The sequence below is a fragment of the Herpailurus yagouaroundi genome, unplaced genomic scaffold (assembly GCF_014898765.1).
Source record: "Herpailurus yagouaroundi ecotype Mexico unplaced genomic scaffold, PumYag 29, whole genome shotgun sequence".
NCBI lineage: Eukaryota > Metazoa > Chordata > Mammalia > Carnivora > Felidae > Herpailurus > Herpailurus yagouaroundi.
The window spans coordinates 106,646,792-106,665,774 of NW_024412377.1; positions in this window are offsets into that span (position 1 = coordinate 106,646,792).

Consider the following 18,983-nt stretch of genomic DNA (forward strand, 5'->3'; position numbering starts at 1 on the left):
CTTGTGAGGGGTTTATGAAGCTGGTGACTTTAAGTTGAAGCCAGTACTCACCATTCTGAAAATCCCAGGGCTCTTAAAAGTAATACTAAGTCTACTCTGCCTGGGCTCTATAAATGGAACAACAATGCCTGGATGACAGCATATTTACAACATGTTCTAGTGAATATTTTAAGCCCGTTCTTGAGACCTACTACTCAGAAAAAAAGACTCCTTTAAAAATATTACTGTTTGTTCACAATGCACTTGGTCACCCAAGAGCTCTGACGGAGATGTACAGGGAGATTAATGGTGTTTTCATCCATTCTACAGTCTGCAGATCAAGGAGTCATTTTGACTTTCAAGTTTTATTATTTAAGAAATTCGTTTCATAAGGCTATAGCTGCCATACATGGTGATTCCTGTGATGGATCTGGGAAGAATAAGTTGAAAACCTTCTGGAAAGGATTCACCATTCTAGATGCCATTAAGAACATTTGCGATTAATGTAGAGAGGTCAAAATATCCACATGAACAGGACTCTGGGAGAAGTTGATTCCAACTCTCATGGATGACTTAGAGGAAGGAGTTCAAGACTTCTGCAAAGAGAGTAACTGCAGATGTGGTGGAAACAGCAAGAGAACTGGAACTGGAAGTGGAGCCTGAAGATGAGACTGACTTGTTGCAATCGCCTGACACGACCTCAGTAGATGACAAGTTGCTTCTTATGGATGAGCCAAGAAAGATGTTTCTTTTTTGTTTTTAAGTTCATTTATTTATTTTGGGAAAGAGAGAGAGTGGAGGAGGGGCAGAGAGAGAGGGAGACACAGAATCCAAAGCAAGATCTGGGCCATCAGCACAGAACCCGATGCGGGGCTCAAACTCACAAACTGTGAGATCATGAACTGAGCTGAAGTCAGACGCTTAACTGACTGAGCCAACCAGGTGCCCCAAAGAAAATCATTTCCTAAAGTGGAAACTACTTCAGGCAAGGTGCTGTGAAGATTATTGAAATGACAACAAAGGATTTAGAATATGACATAAACTTGGTTGAGAAAGCAGCAGAGAGTTTGAGAGGACTGACTCCAATTTTCAAAGAAGTTCTGCCATGGGTAAAATGCTACCAAACAGCGTCACAAGCTACAGAGAAATCATTTTTGAAAGGACACGTCTACTGACATGGCAAACATCACTGTTGTCTTATTTTAAGAAGTTCCCACAGCCATCCCAGCCTTCAGCGACCACCACCCTGACCAGTCAGTAACCATCCACACTGAGACAAGAACCCCCCACCAACAAAAAGATAGCAACTGGGTAAAAGCTCAGATGATAGTTAGTGTTTTTTAATAACAAAGTATTTGTTTAAGTATGCTCCATGCCCAACGTGGGGCTTGAACTCATGACCCTGAGTTCAAGAGTCAAATGCTCTACTGATGGAGTCAGCCAGGCACCCTAATATTAAGTACTTTTTAAGTTAAGATAGGTGTATTTGTTTAGACACAGTACTACTGAACACTTAAGAGACTAGAGTATATTAGAATACATGTAAACATAACTTTTATATGTACTGTGAAGCCAAAAAATTTATATGACTCACTTCATTGTAATATTCACTTTACTGCAGTGGTCTGGAACCGAACCTATAATATCTCTGAGGTATGCCTGTACATAAATGTTCATAGCTCATTATTTGTAATGGCCCCCAAATGGTAACAACACAAATGTTCATTAACTGATGAATGAATAAACAAAATGTGGTAAACCTATACCATGGAATATTATTCAACTATAAAATGGAATGAAGTACTGATATATACTACAATGTGGATGAACCTGAAAAACATTATGCTAAATAGAAGAAGCCAGACACAAAATCCCTCATATTCTGTGACTCTATGTATTTAAAATATCCAGAATAGGCAAATCTATAAAGACACAGAGTAGAATGATGGCTGCCAGACAACAGCAGGGGTGAGAGAAATGTTCTGGAATTAGATGGTGTTTATGGTTGCACAACGTTGTGCATGTACTAAAATCCAACGAATTAGGCATTTTAAATTCGTTGAAATGGTGAGTTTCATGTGGATTTTAGCTCATTAATAATAAAGCTCACGCAATAACAAGATTTTTTTGCAAAATGAAAAGTGTTCCCAAACAATAAACTAAACTAACGTTGATTTGTACCGTATGACAAATGAGAGAAGTATGGCAACAAAAGTATTCCAACAATCTTCTCTGTAGGCACTCTGGCAGGATCGTTCAGCTTGCTTTCTGGACATCTTTGTGGTACAACTTATAATTTTCTCAATTTCCCATTGACCATCCTGCCCAGTGGCGTGGAGCCCTTGACCCATGCTCCTAGAGGCTATGGCACCACTGGCTGGTATACCAGTGTCCAGCTAGAACAACAGCACCAATCACTTTCATTACCACCATGAGCTGGTATGAGCAAGCCTGTCCTTCACTACTTGTATTCCCAAGCGCCTGCTTTTATCAATAAATGTCCTGCTTGCTGTATTTGAAAGGGAAATGTTAGTTGACACCGTAACTAAAACTGTTTGGGAAAAGAGGGGTTACTGCTAGTCCTATTCATACTTAACTGTGTGTTAAAACAAGAACTCTGTTCAGGGCAGGCATATCACACACACTACTAGATGAGACCTGGGAAGAAGAGGGAAGTGCAAAATGGAGGTCTACCAAACCCATCCTGGCTTATTTTAACACCATTATGAATTATAAGATTTTGTTAAAAACAAAAACAAAAAACCTGGGACAAATGCTAAATAAAGAGGGCTATTAGGAAAAGCAGTTAGTCTGGACAGCCCAGTCAAATCAGGACCTAGGTCACATCAACTCTAATGCAAACCATTGTAGAATAAGTGGCAGAAATTAGGTTCCACAGAGATCTGAGGTGGAGATCATGTATGGCCTCCTAAAGGTTCATGTTTTGTGCTATCGTGTAATATTAACAGGCAAAGACAGGAAGAAAAGACAATCTGGGAGGAATTAAAAAGGGGCAGGAAAGCAAAAAGCAAAAGAAAACAGAACTTACCCCCAGGGTTCATCTGTTACTGATTATTTACCTAAGTCGTGTTTTAATTTGTTTACCTGTATTTCCCATATTGTCAAGCTGTCTATATACAAACTATGCCTAGATATTGCTCGCATTATCTATCTTATGGTTTGGTGCCTCTTTTTCAAAACAAGAAGAAGAACAAGAAAAAAAAAGAATTAGACATCTTACAAAAGCCAAAGTGCTCTCTCTACCTCCTAGTAAACATATAAAGTCCCCCAAATACTATTAAATGAATGAAGAGCCATCATTGGTAAAGGATAATCTTTATAACCTTTAAAACTCCTGTAAAAACATTTACTTTAAAAAAAAAAACTCATTTCACGGGGCACCCGGGTGGCTCAGTCGGTTAAGCATCTGACTGCCTCACGTCATGATCTCACAGTTCATGAGTTCGAGCCCAGCATTGGGCGGGCTCTGTGCCGAGAGCTCAGACCCTGGAAGTCTGCTTCGGATTCTGTGTCTCCCTCTCTCTGCCCCTTCCCTGCTCATGTTCTGTCTGTCTCTCTCTCTCTCTTTCTCTCTCTCTCTCTCTCAAAAATAAAATTAAAATATTTAAAACATAAAAAAGATCTCATTTCATTATGTCAAATCAAAGATTTGGCACCAAACATTTTTTTTTTTTAAACAACTCATTCCATAAGGCTAAATCACATGAAACATCACAATGAAAGAACACAGACTGAGTGTATTTCAGGCACTTTCCCCCTCTTTCCCAGGATGACAACTGCTTCTGGCTTTCTCAACTCCATTGCAGAAAACACTAAGTGCCCAGAGCCTTCCATCTTCCGTCTCCCTGCAGATTTTTCAACAACCTTTGCTACCACAGAGACAAAAAGTATCCGTTATGTTTACCAGATGCATTTGACTGTGTTTTCAGTCTATAGTCTGAAAGTTCTAGCTGCTATAATTTGGCATTTCCAAAATATTGCCAGAAATAGATGCAAATGGCCACACTTTATAAATTGGGTAAATATAGTTCAGTTTCTAGAATAAGACTAGTCACACAGAGTTTCACACAAATACTCCTTAATTCATCTTTCGTTCTTTAAATCAGTCCCAGTCCTTCTCACCCTATTGGGTATTACTCTTTGTGAAAAGCAGTGTCCTAGAGGAATGAAACTGTTTTAGTAACCATCACATTTACAGGTAAAAATATTTTGGACATAAAAGTGTGGTTTGTTTGTATTTCAGTTGGTTGTTTGTATTCTTTGCAGCAGGGAACTGTTATGGATCCAAAACATATTTTCATCTACTATTCAGCTGACTGATTTTCAGGGAGATAACAAATCTTTGGAAGATAAACATTTAGAATATGGGATGAGCTACCTAATTAGAAGATCTGAGCTAAAATCAGTATTTTAAAATTTATTAGCCACCAAAATGAGGTTTCTCAAGTATGAAAAAAAAAATGGAGGAACTGTATGTTGTATCTACACATTCTTGAAACACCCACTCAAGCCATTTCTGAGGGAGAAAAATTCTATTAAGTGTTTCTGTAGATCAGTACATGAAATAGAAGTTCCTGTCCCAGCAAAGAGATAAGACATGGAAATTTATTGTCAAGAAAATTCATATGTAAAGCAAGGAAGCTGAAAAATGAAAATATATTTATTTTAAATGTTAGAAGGAATCTATATAAAACAATTTAGAGTTAGTAAAGCTCCATGTTTATCCCTAAACACTTAGAGCACCATGTCAGACTTCCACTCCAAGTAACGGTCAGCAGCTGGCTAGAGGCAAGGAAGAAACCATTCAGCTCCAGAAAGAAACTGTTTTTATCAAGAAAAATTTAATACAAAAATTAGATTTATGAGAAAAGGGTCACAAAAAGTTGAACAGTTTCTTGCAGGAGAAAACAGAATGGCTGTTCATAAGAACAAGACTTGCTATTCTCAAGGATGCAACCTGAAATGGCGTAGAAGGTTATGGCAGCAGACGGCCATGGGCTGAGTAACTGAGCTGCCCTGAATCAGGGTCAAGCAGAGAGTGAAGCACTCTGGATCATGGCAGGGGTTAGAGCCCTTTTCTCAGAAAAGTGAGAGAAGGAAGGTTGAAACGTAGCATCTCCTGAAAGAGTGAGGGGACATTTTCTCAACAGTTAAATCCAAAGGCAGAATTATTTTCTATTACCTGAGGTCACCTGAACATCTATCATCTTCTCTGCAAATGTATGTCTTCTGCTTCCTTATTCAGTGAGCTCTTAGGAGCAGAGGGCAGAGGACCAAGGCCTGGAGCTCACATCGATGTCTGGGAGTACAAATTCCTCAAGACCAGCATACCCCAAAAGTGTAAGGAAATCTTACTTCCCCTTTTCTGGATGAGTCACCAATGAAAGGGCCAACTTAATGCTACCAACTTTGAAAGGGCTATTGAGTCCTCTGCGGTTTGCTTAAAGCTACATACAGCCTAACTCCCTTTGGCATGGAGATGCAGGTCTAAAAAGCCCCATGTTTTCAAGCTTTGCCAAAGCTCCATTTTCAGTTTTGCATTAGAAATAAGGAGAGTTTAAGCTTCAATTAAACCTTGAAGCACTTCTGCACTTAGCACTTGCAGTCTGATTTCTAATCAAGGCCACTAGAATTAATACTATCCCAGTCTTGGGTTGGCAGCTGTGATTATGGGTGAATTGGAGCCAGAAACACACACCTGCCACAAGTCCCTGTAATAAGACTGAATGCTTTTCCTTTCAGAAACAGGCCAAGGAGATACTTGTTCTCCCCTGCTAGGGCTCCACACTGATTCCCAGAACAGCCCATCTTGAGAAAGAGCAATTTGAAAAGGTGAGATTACATAGGCATAAACGCAAATTAGTGCCATATGTTGAAGAGCCTTTGTTATTTATGTCTGAACCAGATGCTTCTATCCCCTACATTATATTTGCAATCAATCATTTTTAGCCTGTTTTCCTGGTGCAATGTCAATTTAATAAAAGAATTGTGCTTCCTTTTTTCTTCAGGACTATGAAACCTCTCATGACCAAATAACCTCCCTATTTCATCTCAGAAAGGTTCCCCTTGGAATTAATTACTTTGAAATCAAAGTATTCCTGAACACACAGCTCCTTTTACAAACATCATTGGCACTTCTTCCTAACAGATTATCTTCCATAAGTGAATCAAACTTTCACCATGATGTCCCAGAGACAAATTAGAGCAATAAAAATACACGATAACCTGGACAATTACTTCAAGTCAGTTTCCAAATGTTATTCTTATTATTACTTTACACTGTAAAATGGATTTTAAAATGTCCTACTGTGGAATTAAACCTGAGATTTTAAAATGGACATGAGAGATTCATGAATTTCTGCCTTGAGTGTAACATGTATCATCAACATTGGGCGAATGTATTAGTTATCATCTAAAAAAAACACTACTGGGGGCGCCTGGGTGGCGCAGTCGATTAAGCGTCCGACTTCAGCCAGGTCACGATCTCGCGGTCCCTGAGTTCGAGCCCCGCGTCAGGCTCTGGGCTGATGGCTCAGAGCCTGGAGCCTGTTCCCTCTCTCTCTGCCCCTCCCCCATTCATGCTCTGTCTCTCTCTGTCCCAAAAATAAACGTTGAAAAAAAAAATTTTTTAAATAAAAAAAACACTACTGAAGTTTACGCATATATTGCTTTTTTGAAAGTTTAGTGATAATTGAGTCTCAAACAAGACAACTCTGAAATAATAAAACCCACCCCCAAGCTACCTCCTAAATATATCTACCACTATTTTGTTTTCTGCCTCTTAATTCTTCCTTTCTCTACACACCACCCTGGCATTTCCCTCTTCCACAATTTTCTAATGAAACCCATCTTTAAAATTTTTCCTTTTTTAAAAAAATGCAGTAAAGTACATATAAAATTTACCATTTTCACCATTGTTATATGTACAATTCTGTGGCACTAAGTACGTTCACATTGTATTTACCATCACCATTATCCATCTCCAGAATTTTCTGTACCCATTAAACATGAACTCCCATTACCCCTCCCCTCAATCCCTGGCAACCACCATTCTATTTTCTGTCTCTATAAATTTGACTCCTCTAGGTACTTGGTAAGAGTGGAATCATACAACATTCATGCCTTTATGGCTGGTTTCTTTCACTGAACATAATGTCTTCAAAGTACATCCATGTTGTAGTGTATGTCAGAATTTCCTTCCTTTTTGAGGCTGAATAATATTCCATTGTATGCACATACCACATTTTATGTATCCACTCATTCATTAATAAACACTTGGGTTGCTTCTACCTTTTGGCTATTGTGAATAATGCTACTATGAGCATGTCTGAGTTTGAATCCCTGCTTTCATTCATTTTGAGTTTATGCCCCAAAAGTGGAATTACTTCATTATATAATAACTGTATTTTTAATTTTCTGAGGAACACCATACTGTTTTCCACAGGGGATTCACCATGTTACATGCCCACCAGCAAAGCACAAGGGTTCCAATTTCTCCATATGCTTGTTATACTTGTTTTCTGTTGTTGTTGTTTATAATAGCCAGTCAAATGGGTGTGAGGTCATTGTGGTTTTGATTTGCATTCACTAATGATTAGTGATGTTGAACATTTTTTCATGTGCTTATTCCTATTTGTACTTCTTCTCTGGAGAAATTTTATTCAAGTTTTGTCTATTTTTAAATCAGTTTTTTTCTTATAATTGAATTATAGGAGTTCTTTACATATTATCAATATCGATCCCTTATTAGATACAACTTGCAAATTTTTTCTCCCATTCCATAGGTTGCCTTTTCACTCTGGATAATGTCCTTAACATATAAAACTTAATTCTGATAAAATCCAACTTACTTTTTTTTCCTTTTGTTGCCTGTGATTTTGGTACCGTGTCTAAGAAACCCTTGTCAAATCCAATGTTGAAAACTTTTCCTGTTTCTTCTAAGAATTACAGAGTTTTAGCCTTCCATGTAGGTCTTTGGTTCACTTCAAGTTAGTTTTTGTATATGCTGTAGGGTAAGAATCTAATTTCATTTTTTTCTTGTGGATTACCTGGTCATAATTATTTCTCCTCATCCCACTCAGCCTGGACACCAAATTCAGACATTTTCTCTATTCTCTGCATTTCCGCACTGATTCTCTACCTCCTTGATCTATACATAATATTTCAATTTTGCTTTTCATCCCATTTAATTCGGCATGTATCTGTTCTTTGTCTTAGAGTATGAATTTTTCAAAGGAAGAGAAAGAGTTTTGTGAAGCTTTTCTTCATAATTGCTTTTGATCATGGTGATTGTCTCAATCAGGGTCAGCAGACAGAAATGACTCTAGCTTTCTTAAGTAGAAACAGATATAATAGAGGGTCAAAGGTGTTTGCAACAAGAAAGTTTAGAGTAGTGGGAATAGGCTGGGCCTCCAAGAACAACCTTGCAGGCTCAGCCATCAGGGAAGTTGCTGCTTCAGTCTCCAAGACAGGGACTCACAAGGCTCCAAATGGAACTGCTGACTTCCCAAACAGCACCCTCACTGGATCTAGGAATTGGGAAGTTGTCACTGCTGCTGCAACTGGAAGATCTAAGATTATACCAAGGCCCACTATATCTGAACTGGCAAAAACAAAAAAAAATAGACATTTGATCATCTACCTCTCAATACCCATGAAGCCGTGACTGGACACTGGAATCTTGCTGCAGAGAAATCCAGTCCCTCCCCAAGTGTAGATATCAGCAAAATACTGCAAAAACAGAAGGTGTCCATTACATCATTTTTGCCTTTCAAATCTCATTTGGGTGCATCTAGTTAAAGAAACCTACCTCTATTCAAAAACCTTAAATTTAAGAGTTATTTAACAAAACACTGGTTGTAGCTTTCTAGCATCTGAAGAATCGGAAGGCAAACAAGAAGAGAAAGAGAATTTGAGTGCAATCATTCATATTGCCCACCATGATAAAGATGATGATGACAAGGGCATTTTTATCTATATCTGTATGTAGATAAACACACACACATACAACTTAGTGGTTCTCATTGTCATATAAAACATCTAGTAGTATTTGGAGCCAAGTAACATGGCTTCACAATTTCATGCTTCCTATTAGATTGTTATTGGGTAGTACATTTTTGCCTGTCACATTCAACAGACCCAAATTCCTGGCAAAACCTTAAGGTCCGAGAAGGGACTTTCTTCGTGGCCCTCACATTGTATCCCAGAATCAGCCTCTCCCACAGTCTCTCCAGGCTGTTCTCAGCAACCAAGCCCTCTGTTGTTTCTGCTTCAAATTGTATTCCATGGAATTCTTGCTCTTTTCCTTTCTCAAGGGAAGCCACAATTTGCGTTGAAATAAAGGGTTCTCAATTCCATTCCATTGCTTCACATTAAGATCCTTCAGTGCTGTTGGTTACCTTTTATGTATTTTGCATTCTTAAGACTTAAGTCTGTTTCTACTTGATTTGACCAGGTCACTCACACAGCACATCGATTCACTAAAAAATTGGGAACTGTGTTGGTTACTTGGGGCCAAGCAGTTGGAAATCTTTACTGTTTTGTTTTGTTTTTAATTTTCATCCAGCTGAGTATCATCCTGAAAATGGAGAGCATGCACAGGAAGAATCCAACCACCCCTTCCCCCATAAATATTGTACTAGTTCTATAGCTCTCTTTCTACCAGCCTCAATTTTCTTCATTCTGACTTGATTCAGATTGGAGACTCAACCTTTTTATTTATTTATTTATTTATTTATTTATTTATTTATTTATTTTTGTCAAGATCTACTGAGCATTTCATCCTGATCTATTAACAAAAAAAATTGGGTGTGGGGCTATAAGATATAGGGGTACAGAGCTGGCTTCAGGTACAATTAGACTCAGGGATCAAATAATTCATTTTAACTGTTTTTCACCATCCCTTGGCTGAGCCTCTTGCTGCATTGGCTTAATGCTCAAACTGCATGATGACCTTTGACAGCTTGAGTTCTCTCTCTCCCTATGGTGGTTAAGTGCACATAGCAGCTAAAACCTCTCATGTAGACAAAAACCAAGAGTCTATTTAGATAGCAGAAAAAGCAAGAGTCTTTTTGCCAAGCTCTCTTAAAAGGCTGATTTTCATTCTAATTGGATCAGATTGGATCACATACATCTCTTGAATCCATCACTCTGGCCAGGGAAATGTGATGCAGTAATTTGGCTTAAACCATGATCATATGTTCCACCTCTAAAACTTGGGATAATGCCCTCCCCGCAGGCCCCCAACAGACTACGTATATCCAGAACGGAAAGTGGATTCCCCACCTCCCAAGTCAGAGACAATAACCACAAAAAGAATTGAGATGGGGAAATAAAAGACTATGGTCTTTCTACCTAGCCTCCCCTTTTCTCCCTAGAACAGCACCTGGTGAGCACAGTGGTATATAAGCATTACCGCACTTTCAGTGTTTTCTTTGCCAACCCCAGCTTGACAACTTCGCAGTGCAGAAGGCACCTGATGAATTCTTACCTGACATCCACTGAGTATTTCTTTAACCACATGTCCTTCATTTTCTGTGCAACTGAGCTCTGAGAAAGTGAGAGCTAGTTGAGTTACTCAGGAGCAATCTAATTGTTCCTGAAGAAATCGGAGGCAATTGAGTTGCTTGTTGACATGTTCAAGGGCAACTGAATAGTGTCTGGTAGAATTGAGAGCAACAAAATTCCAATTTAAAATCTCTTCTCACCATTCAATTGAGCTTAAAAATTATTATGACATAACTCCATGGCATGCAACAATTTTAACAATTGTTCTCTCCATTCAAGCTAGCCTAGGGGAGGCCCTTTTAAACAATTTTTGACCAGTAATATTACTCTATTTTCTAGAAATCAAAAATAAATCTGAATGTTCTTCTAATGGCCATAAAGAAAGATAGAGTTTTTCTCAACAAATACCTATTTAACTAGGTGGAACAGTAGCAGTAAGGGTCAAAAGCCTTACTCTAGCAGAGGGTGCAAACTGCAATCCTAAAGTTAAAGAAAGAGCCCTTCCAGAAGAGCCATGATGAACTTACAGAAAGTTTGCTCTGAGAGGTTTCTCCTGTGGACCTAATTAAGGGTAAGGAACATACCTTTCAGGCTCTCACCTCAAACTCTGTTCAATTCAGAGAATCAAACTTTGATGTGTGAGGAGGCTGAGAATGAATTTGCTCTAAACTGAATTAGATAAACTAACCAAAGTGAGTTTTCAATTCTTTGGTCTCACTTACTCTGACTTTGAAGGCCTCATGAGTTTCATTCTGACTTTTTTTCCTACTGTTATTATTTCTGACTCCTTCCAGTTTTATAACAAATAACTGAATCCAAACAGGGAACAGAACATGTGAGGGGAAAAGAGTCTTGTTACCCTATTTAGTTCCCATAGCAGTCCATCTCCTGCAAAGCCATGGGGCAGGCAACTTGCCTTTGGCAGACAAGTTCGGCATCCAACCACGTCTCTCTCAGAACATTCACCCCTCAGATAAATTCTCTTCTCTCAATCCCAGTGGCCCATACTCTCCCTCTCCACATTTACTAAACTGTATTCTTAGATGATTCACACACACTATACAAAACTAATAATGGCTTAAAATGCTATACAACCTTAGATATTTGAATTTTGTTAAGTATCAGAGCCATGATGATTGAACATCAACAGGAGAATCTGGGACTACAGCCATGGAGAAGGCAAGGTTGTGTTGTAATAGTGCCCTTCTTGACCTGGATGTTGGTGACATGGGTATGTTCAGTTGTACTCTAATGATGTGTGTAGTTTCCTATATGTGTATTATACTTAAACATTTTAAAAAGAAATCCAGGAGAGATAGGAGGTATGAGAAGCTCTGCATTAAAGTTGAAGGGGGGAGAAGAACTCAGATTTGAGAGATTTCAGAAGTAAAATTAACAAAACTTGATAATTACTAGAATGTGAGTAACAGAGACAGGCATCAGTGTTGGGGATGTCAGGTTGATAATGTCGGCATTAACCAATATGAGATTTATGGAGGAAGGATACTACAGAAAGAAATGATTTGGGGGAAAGATAATGAACTTTATTTCTGGGCCTGTTGAGCTTGAGCTATTGAGGCAATACAATAGACAGCTTGGAATAAGGGTCAGTATCTTAGGAGAGAAGACAAGCATAGAAATAGTTATAGATCATTCAGTGTCAGTGGTCAATGAAGTGAGGTAAGGGGTGCCTGGGTGGCTCAGTCAGCTAAATGTCTAACTCTTGATTTTGGCTCAGTTCATGATCTCACAGTTGTCAGATGGAGTCTGACATTAGGCTCTGCACTGACAGCATGGAGCCAGCTTGGGATTCTCTCTCTCTCCCTTTCTTTTTTTGCCCTTCCCTCCCTTGTGTGCTCTCTCTCAAAATAAATAAGGAAACATTTTTTTTAATTCATTAAAAATTTAAAAAAAAATTTTTTTTAATGAATAGAGTTCAGTTGAAAGTTATCCAGGAGATTGTATTTGAATGTATTCTTTGAGGCAAAAGATAAGGTTGGACCCACAGAGAGCATCATTATATTCCATGACAGATACACAGATATGATTATATAGGTATCTACATCTATCTATCTACAGAGAGAGAGAAAATGTGTGGGGGAATGCACGAAGACCAAAGAAGGTTGATCAGTAACACTAGGTAAAGCAGTATCACAGAAATCAACCATTTTGGCAATATCTCAAGATGCTTTGATGGGATATCATGTAATAAAAAACCTTTCCCTCTCTATCTGGAGAATGATGAAAATGGATTAAAGCCACCATAGAATCAAAGTTTTTAACCATCGATGTAGTATGGGCACCAACCAATCAGAATGGGACATCAACCAACCAATCAGGAGGAATGCTAGTACATAATCAACCTACAAGGTCACACTAGTGCTACTGGCTGATTATTTACCTCCCAAAACTCTCACTGATTACCAATGAGGAGCAGAGTAAGGTAGAGGTTAAGAGGGTAGGTTTCACATCCATTCTTCCTGAGATTTATTCCTTCCTGGTCCTGCCACTTTCTACCTGTGTCATCTTGGGATGGTGACTAAACTTTTCTGTGTCTGTTTCCTTATCTACAGAATGAGGATAATCGCAGAGTTGTAAAACATAGTTTTAAAAAGTTTTCAGAACAATGGCTGGCATATGAAAATCACTAATAGATATTATTTGCTAATATTATTTCTGAAGAATAACCCAGACCGTGGGCAAATCTACCTCCCTATCTATACCCACGGAACTAAGTCTCTTGCTCCTTTAGACGTGTTGAATCTACATGGGCAGGCAATGATGCATTCATGCAACCATGATCTCTTCTTGGAAAAACTCCTAAATTCAATTAGCATCTTCAGTTCAACTAAACAAACTGGAAAAAATCCCAACTGCTTCAGATACTTTATTTAGAGGATTTCAATGAGAGAGGGGAAAAAAAATCTTTGAAATGAAACCAAAAACTCACAAAAGACACATTTCATGGTTGGAACTAGAAGAATTTCAAAGGCATTTGCTTTTTTGGAGCAAGGTTTGGGGGATTTGACTAAAATGCCATTTGAGAAACGGGATTTGGGAAGGAAGAGACTTTATTTGTGGTACAACTGTTTCATCTCTACTTCCTGAAATGGATTTTTGCCTGAGTACTTGCTTAAATTCTGTTTACAGTGGCCATTATTTTGTGGGAAAATGAAAGAGGCTCTTAAATCAAAAAGGGAATAAAAGGAGAGAAGTCATGTTTGAATGAACAAAGAAGAGATCACAAAATACTTTCTGTGGCTTTCAGAAAAGTCTGCTCATCCATACCATATTCTACAATTTGTAAAAACCCACAGGAATGAAAGCTCTGAGAAACAGTAATGGTGGGCCAGTTTAGAAGTAGTTTCTTTTGCATGATAGAGAAATTGATTAAAAATTTACATTTCCAGGCTTCCTTCCAGAAAAGTGTGGGCAGGCTGAGAGAGGAGAACAGCCTTGTGGGTTCACCATACTTGAAGGTGGCTGGCTCAAATGTGACCTTCCCAGGCTGGCTACCCCTTACCACTCAATATTAAATGATCCCCTTTACTGCTCTCTAATCTCCTGCTTTGTTTTTCTTTAGAGCACTTCTTTATGTTAAAATTGCTAAATGGATTGTTTACTTTCTTCCTTACTGTCTGTATCTCCACTTGAATGTAATTCCATGAGGGCAGGGACTGTTTTGTTCCTTATTACATCCCCAGTTCCCAGAACACCTAGAACAAAAAAAGATGCTCAGTAATTTGTGTTGAATGAGTGAGTAAATGAATGAATAAATGTAGTTGCTATAGTGACCATTTTGAATAAACTCCTGTGTCAATTCAGGGTCATGTGTACCTTATTGGTCAAATTGGTCACTTGGTCATTTTGATAGGTATTTTGATCAAGCAAAGCAGTCAAATCAATAATAAAAAAAAAATGATCAACCCAGGGATTTCATTCAAAGCAATTTTGACTTTTCTGACACTAACTCTAATTTTGACAGACAGGTTTAAAAGCATTCTCTTGGTACATCTATTCAATAGTTTTCTAAATGGTTGCCTCCACAGCCATGGCCAATGGAAAAAACAAAAATTATGTGGCTTTGTTGAAGCCAAATAATTGATTTAGGTAAGTCAAATAAAATCAAGGGTTTGGTGACTATGGGGCAAATGACCCGTACATGGTCAGTATATTGACCACTGAATCACCTGATTTAGAGCTAGGACAGGTCTCTTGACATCAGACCATGCTGTAATCATCCATATTTTAAATGAACAAGAAGGACTTTGTGGAGTTTAATAGATGCTGAATCTTGCTGAGGCTTTGAGAAGCATACAACTACCATCCATTTATTTGGGAACAGTAGCCTTAAGAAAAAAAGGATATAAAGGAAGAAAGGAGAGAGGCAGGGAAGAAGGCAGACTGGTTGGCAGGCAGTAACACACACACACACACACACACACACACACACACACACACACCACCCCCACCTAAAAAAAAAATAATCAAAACAAAACAAAACAAAACTCAATTCCCTAAAATCCAAAGCACTTAAATTGAAAATGAAACAGTGCCACTAAAGTATATATTACCAGCAGGAACATATAAATGAGGAACCAGGCCAGTGTCGTGAGTGTTTTTATTAGGAAGAAATATAAACTATCTAGCAGTTGGCTTTAGTGTTGGAAAAGTTCTCTTGAAAATATGTTTTACCAAATGCACTGAATTAGTTAAGTGAGAGAAAGTCCCTTAATGTGAAGAAAATGTGAAATATTCTGTTTGCTTGATGTCAACTCTTTGTGGATATAAATGTGGCATTTCAAAGCCACATAGGCAAAGCCCTCCCCAAAAGTCTTGAGAGGGTTTTTGTTCATATAATAACAATGATGATTATTATGGTTCTTTACAGGCAAAAACAAAACTGTCAAGAAAAAAAGAGATATTTTCTTGCAGGAGTTGGATCATATACAGTCAAATCGAGCTCTATCTAGGTTGTTGGAAAAGATGAGTATCGAGGACCAGAAACAAAAGCTGGGGATGGGGAAGGGAGGAGTGATGTGTGAACTGAATATTTCATGCAGCTCAGTATAGTTAGGAAGGACTGTTGTGGAGGAGGGGTGGGCAAGGGGACTTTTATGTCATAAATGGAACTCATTTCCATACTTTGTAGGTACTTGATGACTGAACTAGTAAATTAGCATTGCCGTAATATATGCCAGACACTATACTAAATATTTCACATAGATTATTTTGTTTTAGCCTCACAGCAATCCCATGTGGCACATAGTATCATTTCCATTTTATAGACGGGGGAACAAAGCTCAAAGTCTAACAGCCATTAAGAAGAAGAACCTCCCTGCTGGTTGTAAAACCCATGTTTCCATGTGATAGGAAGCAGGCAGGCAACTTGAGAAAACTTTTCAAGAAAGAGTCAGATTCTGGCCAGCCAGCAAGAATGAGCCACTCTGCAGGGCCCCTGGGTGGCTCAGTCAGTTAAGCATCTGACTTGTGATTTTAGCTCAGGTCATGATCTCATGGTTCATGGGTTCGGGCCTGGGATGTGATTCTGCAATGGCAGCATGGAGCCTGCTTGGGATTCTCTCCCTCTCCTGTCTCTGCTCCTCCCCTGCTCACACTCAATGTCTCTCTCTCTCTCTCTCTCAAAATAAATAAATAAACTTAAAAAAAAAAAAGAATGGGCCACACTGAACTTTGGAATAAACAAATTCCCCATGGGCCTTCACTGTCTGCCTCCCTGGAAAGGGCAGGGCAGGAACAGGAGAGCACAGCACTGGCCAATTTAGGCAGAACCAGAATTCAGATTGGGTGCGATGATACTTCTGCCCTTTATAAAAGTGTTTGATTTCATTTCCACAGCACCTGTAGGCATATTCTCATATTTCTAGCACCATGATGGATTCAAACCTACCAGGAAAAGTAACAGTCAATTCTCACTATTCAAGATTTGATTGGACTATTCAAGATTTGATTGCAAACAAAAGAGGGGAGGGCGATCGAGGTGGCCATGTTGGGATGGCACAGTGGATTTCATCTAGATTTCTGTGATGGGATTTACTGGAAGACAGTTCACAAACCAGAATCCTAAGTACAGTGGCAAGGAAAATGGGCAGCTCTCCCAGATACAAAGCGAAGACTTGGAAGAAGAAAAAGAGAAGAAAGTAGGGAGAAGGGGAAGCAGAAGGGACCTAGAGGAAGGGCAAGACTAAAACTACAAATGGGACAAGCAGACCAGAATGAGCAGCCTCGGGAGATAGTCCGCATGAGAAGGACTATTTAGACAAAGTGTCACTGGGAGAGCTGTGGACTCCATTCACATTTCATCCCTTTACATGAAAATCACAGATAATCTCTTTGGCAGGAGACAAACAAACCAATCCATGCTGTAGGTCTCTGAGTGCACTAGGATTCGCACAGCCCTGCCCCAGCTGTGGATAAATGATATACTAAATGTATCATTCAGTATAAATGATTTCTGAACCCTCATCTTGGTCACCAGCAATGTGAACCCCTCGCTTCACAATGCATGTGACAGGGGAACAAATGAAAATCAAATGGGAAAAGGCATGAGAAGTCCATGCTGCATGTCAGGAGACAGGGGAAGTAAAACATAAGATGGTAAAATGAAGTGATTGAAAGATGGTTAAGACAGCCCATGTACAAGATAAAATATCGTCTCAACGTGATTGCCTGATTCCCTGGCAGACAATACGCCAGGTGAACTTGTGCCTTTCAGAATAAAGCAATCTTGCCCTAAGACAAGAACAATTTCTCTGTGTATTGCAGAGCAAGTGAGAAGTGGCACTTTGGATAACAGATTCAAAGTGCCTGTCAGACGTGTTCTCACAGCCTGCGTCCTTCCCAGGCTCTGGATGCCCGCCGAGAGAATTTTCTCTTGGCTGTTCCAAGTAATGCAGCCCGCAGAACTGGCGATTGCAAATATGAACCCGCCGGGAACTGACCAAAAGACGGGCTATTCTCAGGGAAACAAAGAAACAGTCTGAGTTCCATTGTAGCCGGTCTGCATTGAGTGCATCCGTTTCTGACTGTTTCCATTTGGAAGCCCAGACACACACACTGCTCCAGCCTGGATGGGTGACGTGGAATCCTCTAAAAATGCAGTGTCTTGGCACTTAAGTGGGGTTTGACTGATGGTGAAATTGAGTGTGAATTTCAAGCAGGCCATTTCCTTTGACTACTTCAGGGAAATGTTGTAATGAGGAGAGGTTTTTTAAAACCAAAGAGAAAGGCTTGGTCATTAAGCCTAATGAATGGCTGAATGCCACAGAAGGCATTCACATATTTGGGCCATAATTATATTATTATTTATACATTTCCATAATAAGAACTTATTTCCAAGGGAGCTCAAATTGCTCTATAAATGCAAGTTCCTTAATCTTTGGAGTATTCCTAAACTACAGATTGGGCATTAGTTTTATTAGCCCCATTTAGCAATATAGAAAATGAAGACGAAGAAAGGCTAAGCTTCTAGCTTCCAATCACTGACCAAATGAAGAAGTAAATTGGGGATGGAACTCAAGCCGCTGCCTTCCCATCCAGGACTGTTTCCATTTCACTAGTACAAACAAGAGACACACAAAAATGTCTTCTGTGGCCATAAAACAGAATTTAGACTCTAAGGGCAGAGCCGAGGGTAGGGATCGAGGACGTGAATCTACAGCTCTAAGCAGCATGGCTCTTATGTTCTTGCTGCTGCACACTATGGTCCCTACGGTTATGAAAACAGGGAGGCGGAAGCTGCACGGTCGTGGATACAAGGCTTTCTCTGCAGCCTGGGAGCGAATGTCACAGTGGAAATTCCAGAAATACCTTCTCCAGTCTCCTTCCTGGAGAAGAGAGTGGCCAGGGCGGGTGGTGCAATGTGAAACAGGCTGCTGTTCCGAGAGACAGGAGTCCAGGCCCTGGGCTCATACGCAAATCATTTATCTCCTGTCTAAGGGTGGCCCAAAGCCTGGAGCAGCCCACTAAGCACCAGCATCACTCGGGAGCCTGTTAGAAATAAAGAATCTCAGGGGTGCCCTGCCGGCTCAGGCGGTAGAACATGTGACTCTTGACCTTGGGGTTGTGAGTCTGAGTGTTACACTGGGAGTAGAAATTACTTAAAAATAAAAAAATTATCTCAAAAAAAAAAAAAAAAAAAGAAGGGGCACCTGGGTGGCTCAGTCAGTTAAGCATCCAACTTTAGCTCAGGTCACGATCTCCCTGTTGGTGAGTTAGAGCTACATCGGGCTCTGTGCTGACAGCTCTGAGCCTGAAGCTTGCTTTGGATTCTGTGTCTCCCTCTCTTCCTCCCTACCCCCACACACATTCCTCCCCCCATCACACACTCTCTGTCTCTCAAAAATGAATAAACGTTATAAAAAAAAAAAAAAGGAGGGGTGCCTGGGTGGCGCAGTCGGTTAAGCGTCCGACTTCAGCCAGGTCACGATCTCGCGGTCCGTGAGTTCCGGCCCCGC